This window comes from Plectropomus leopardus, chromosome 9 (assembly GCF_008729295.1).
Source record: "Plectropomus leopardus isolate mb chromosome 9, YSFRI_Pleo_2.0, whole genome shotgun sequence".
Lineage (NCBI taxonomy): Eukaryota > Metazoa > Chordata > Actinopteri > Perciformes > Serranidae > Plectropomus > Plectropomus leopardus.
The window spans coordinates 2034576-2039650 of record NC_056471.1 but is presented as its reverse complement, the minus strand read 5'-3'; the positions used below and the strand labels follow the sequence as shown (position 1 = coordinate 2039650).

At 41.6% G+C, this 5075-nt stretch overlaps 1 protein-coding gene across 1 annotated transcript in view; it reads left to right on the top strand.

The window, feature by feature from the left end:
* Nucleotides 1–5075, top strand: part of LOC121947911 (storkhead-box protein 2-like) — a 71381-nt gene that overhangs the window by 3924 nt on the left and 62382 nt on the right. The gene's annotated exons all lie outside the window — the stretch shown is intronic.

The following is a 5075-nucleotide window of genomic DNA, read 5'->3' as shown; positions in this document are numbered from 1 at the left end:
CACACACACACACACACTCACACACTTACACAGGACTGGTGGTGGTAGAATGGGAAGCAGACATGCATACATACCACAGATAATATGTGTATCAGATATTTGACCTCTGTTCAGGACCTGAGATGATGTGCTCACTGCCTTTGTCCATCTACTAGTTTGTCTGATGTTGTGTGCATTGTTGCTGTCCAGACCTTTGCATCTGCCCTCTCCCCAGAGTTTGATCTGACTGATTGATCTGGTATTTTGACATGAAACATAAAACTCAGCTAAAATAAAAAACCATGAGGGACATGGAGGGGCTCGATTAGCCAGTTAGTGCTAAGGGCGGGACTAACGTTGTTTTCAAACCTGGCCACATTCAATCTAAAAGCAGGGTGCTAGGCTGGGCAGTATGTAATCTTTCAAAAACTTCATAACTTCCAGAAATTTCACTGGGGTATACAATATATGATGATATGAGTATGCGGTACTAACATCAACTGTCTCTAAGTCACAGAAGACTGATGAGGCTAAATTGCCTTGTTAACTCATCATAAAACACTTCATTCAAACTCGACAGAAACAAAATAAATTTCACCCAAACCGTCTTGGTTACTCTTGTTAGTAATCTAGCCAGTAAGTCGACTGTTCCAACAATCACCAAAAATGAATCCTTGATGAACCAGAGACTGAGCTCTGGTGGTGTGTGCTGTGCACGACGTACAATCAGTTTAATAGAAGGAGGAACGCCTGTGTTTATGACGGTATTGAAAAACATGGGATTCCTAAATACCCTGGCATTCTGTAATACTGTGATAGTGCCCAAGCTTTTGGTGTGCGTTGCTTTGTTATGGTTTGCAGGTTGAAAGACAGGTCTTGTTTCTGTTGTTTAGTGGGTTTGTCAGAGGTGTTACCCAGTTAGCAGCGAGGTATGTTAAACAAGTTCTAGTACATCTTTACTTATATTATGTACATTTTTTGTTTTTATTTGGAATCTGCTTTGGCAATGTGACATATGTCTCCCATACCAATAAAGCCCCTTTGAACTGAGCTGACTTAAACCCTGTCGTATGAGAAGGCAGTACAGTGTTCAATGCACCTCCATTTTTAAATTAAACATGTTGTCAGGTCTGAATGCAGCACTGTTGTCAAGCGTAGTCAAGCGCTGTGCCAGAACCAGTGTGGAGTAATGGCAGCAATGACAAGCACTTTTAGGCTCTGCTATTGAGGCTGTTCTAAATCGACGTCATCTCAATATCGCCAGACATTTTCGTTTGTTTTTACTTTACTGTGTTTCACACTTAAATCCCTGGTATAACAAGTATGTTGTCATGGCTATGCGTCAGTGTGGACTTTAAATGACATTACATTCAGGCAGATGTGTGGGTCTAGTAATTGGTTAAGGCAAATCAAATCCTTTTCTCTAATGGAAATTGGTTAGGTAGTGGATTGGATGCAGTGTCAGACTGGAGATGGAAATGGAGTATAACCAGCTGACAATTTTGTCTGATATCAGGCAATGATCTGTAGTGTCTTTGGTGAACAACTCAAGCTTCATACCAATGTGTACCATTTTGGTATTTAACTTGACTTTAATATCAGATATGCAAACTTGACACTTCTTCAATCTAAGATGACACCTCTTGGCACATGTAACAAGCCTAGATGATCTCATATGTCATTCCCACTGCACAGAAATCTGCTAACATCTGGCTTTTGAATGCAGTGGGAAAGCGAAAGGCACCACTGCGGTGGTCATGTGTTTTTATCGCCTCTGGCTCTAATCAGTATTGATGGGAACACAACACCAGTGTGAACATGCTATTTCACCTCCTTAACCAGGGAAATGCGATGATGCGCCGACACTAATTACCATCTATATTTGCCTAAGCAGTGCTCAAAAAATGATCTGTATTATTCTTCACTGAGTTTGAAAGAAAGACTGAATATGAAAAGAGAAGTAACCACCGTTAAGGTTTCACAGACCTCTGTCAATGCTGTTTTCTACTGTTTACCTGTTCTCCTGCCTGCCCATGATGTCAAAAGGACACACCAAAACAACACATACGTACTCCTCTGCCACAGAGTCGTGTTCACAGCTTTTCTACTGGCAAATGCAGGCACACATTTTGGTGGAAAAGGGGTATTACAGTAATGTTTAGATAATGTTGTTGATATACAACTATTTGTCAAATATGCGATTGTTTATTAACCTGATATGGTTGAGTTGTCTTGATTTAGCAAACACTAGCCCTCATAATTTGGATGTACGGTTTGATGTTAATGTTGATTCTAACATTATTTTGGTAATGTTACCATTATGCCAATGATGACAACATAAGTTGAGCTCTTCTGCCACGTCATTATCAAACTTTTTACTAGGCTTTACACAGATCATATCGGCTATATCGGATCGGCCGATATTTGGCATTTTTTGAAATGATCGGGATCGGGCGTCATGTCATAAATCACCGATCCGATCAATGACGTCATGGTCGTGTTGAAATTTTTTTAATCTGTCTCATTTACTCCAAACTAGTTTCACAGCATTGACATGTTTATTTGTTTGTATCTGAGAGCTAATGATTCATGATTAAAAAAACTTCATTTTCGTCTTCGTGCCTCTTCCTGTTTTGAGTACTGTCGCTATGTGACGGACAATAAAGTTTCTTTGAATCTTCACTACAGCAACATCTTTGTTTGCGACACAAACAAAGATGTCGGAGGTGTGGAAGTTTTTCAAAGTGAGAGAAACAGACATAGCACAAGCTATCTGCAATATATGCAACGCTACACTACCTCGCAGGGGAACATCGGCAAAAACTTTCACTTGGAAAAGATACATTCAGAAAGAAAAAGAAAAGCAAACTCCGAAACGGATGCTAAAGCAAACAACTTTGGACAGTGCTGCTCGTCCGTATAGTCGGGACAGTGAGAAGGCAAGGGGTGGCACAAGGAGGCTGATGGAGTTTATTGTGCTGTCTGACCTGCCGTTTAATATTGTGGAGAACCCTGCATTTCAACGGCTGCTATCTTACTTTGATCCACGCTACCGCCTCCCAGGGCACACGTATTGTGGTGAGACAGGTCTGAGTGAGCTACACCGGGATGTCCATTCACGTGTAGAGAGCCTTCTGATGGAAGGCAATCCTTCTATCAGTTTCACTACAGACATTTGGTCCTCAGACGTCAGCCCAATGTCACTACTGAGTTTAACGGCCCAGTGGATTGACTCAAACTTTAAACTCCGAACGTGATCGGATCGGTGATCGGTTATCGGTTTATTTAAACTCACTGATTGGTGATCGGCGATCGGCCCAAAAATCGTGATCCTGTAAAGCCTACTTTTTACCCCTGATGGGTTTGCATGCCTGTTATTTTTCAAAACCGGTGCAAATTGGCTAATTTGCTGGTGTGTTTTTTGTAATTGTTTGTGTGCAGTTTTGTAGTGATGCATTCATGGCTGCAGTGGCTTAGTTTAATGTGGTTTTACTGACAGTGAAGGCATGGATGGCATCTGCATCCTCCAACAGAAGTGAATGTGGAAATGATTTAGTGTTCAAGGACTGGCTGGCATTATTCTATTCTTTATCTTGTGTATAAGAGAAATGTAGAACCTTGCCAGACTTGTCCTCACTTACTCCACTCTTCTCTCAGCTTGTCTTCAGTCCTGCCTGTATAGCTCTCCTCTGCAGTGGGTATAAGTGCCTAATGTCTGTTTGGGTGTCTGTGTTTGGCTCAGGGGCACTCAAACAGCCATTACTGAGAGGACTGAGTTACAGTAACTATGTGCTAACCACATATATTTTTCTGCGTCTGTCGACACACACACACACACACACACACACACACACACACACACACACACACACGCACACACACACACTCTCTTGATCATGTACAGACAGATAAAGTGAATTTTGAAAGTAATTAAGCCAAGCCTTTCATCAGGAGAAAATTACTTTTACCACTCACAGATCAGTTTCTGTGTTGGAGCCAGCTGTGTGTGCCTGCGAGCATGGAGTTTGCTGCCGCTCTACCTCACTCTGTGTCTGTCTCTCCTCTTTTGTTTGTCTGACTCTTTCATTTTGTTAACCTTTTAATTTGTTTTATTTGAAACTCAAAGCCCTGTGCTGACAGGACAGGATTTTTCCTGGTGTCACCAAAGCAAAAAACATAACAGCTGCATCAACAACCACAGCAACCCAACTGTAAATCTGTTTTCTTCCGCCCTGGCTTTATCTAACCCGGTAAAAACACAGAGCTGGAATAAACACTGTAGCATGACTGAGCATGACAGAGACAGAGTTCTGCTGAAGAACAGGGGAGAATAAACCAACAGACCTTTTGTGATGATAGTGCAATACAGACTGAGCAGTTCCTCTTGAAACTTTTTACAGTAGAGCCTTGCAGGGAGGGAGTTTACCCGATTTGGTCTTTAGTAGGGCTGCCGCTTAAAGGTCAGAGATTCAAATCATCAGTTGGAGACCCCTCAGTTGATTGACATTGCTTCAGGTCCTGCAGTCTTTTTTTGGGGGGGTTCTTTTTGCAGGTCAGTTTGGTGTGCAGTGTACTTCTGGGGATGTTTTGGTCCCCAGTTTAGGATGTGGATTTAGCACTTATGACTTTCAGGATACTCTTTGATAGAAGCAGCTGTGGACACGATGCAGAGGAGGAATGACTTTGCACTGTAAGGCTCTGATATGACATTTTATTCTATCTTCTGCTTAGAAGTGGTGAATTTACAGCTCACAGCAACTTAATATGATACAATCTCTGGATTTTGTTTGATCAGCAAAGTGTCAGCAAAAAATGTTGTTGCACATTTGCACTTTTTAGTGCTGTTAGCTTTTTTACTATATTGCATGAATGCCGCTGTCACATTGAAAGTTCCGTTGAGCCCCTTCAAAATGAAAAAAAACCCCAAATGTGGCATATTCGTATTGGACAGCCTATTCTGATTCAACTGGCATAATTTTAAGTTGGCGACAGTCTTTAATTTGGGAGTTACTAAAGAAGGTGTTGAGTTTTACTCCCTGGATAGCTTGAGCCTTCATGACAACATCACAATGATGTCACATATCCTGTGCCATTAT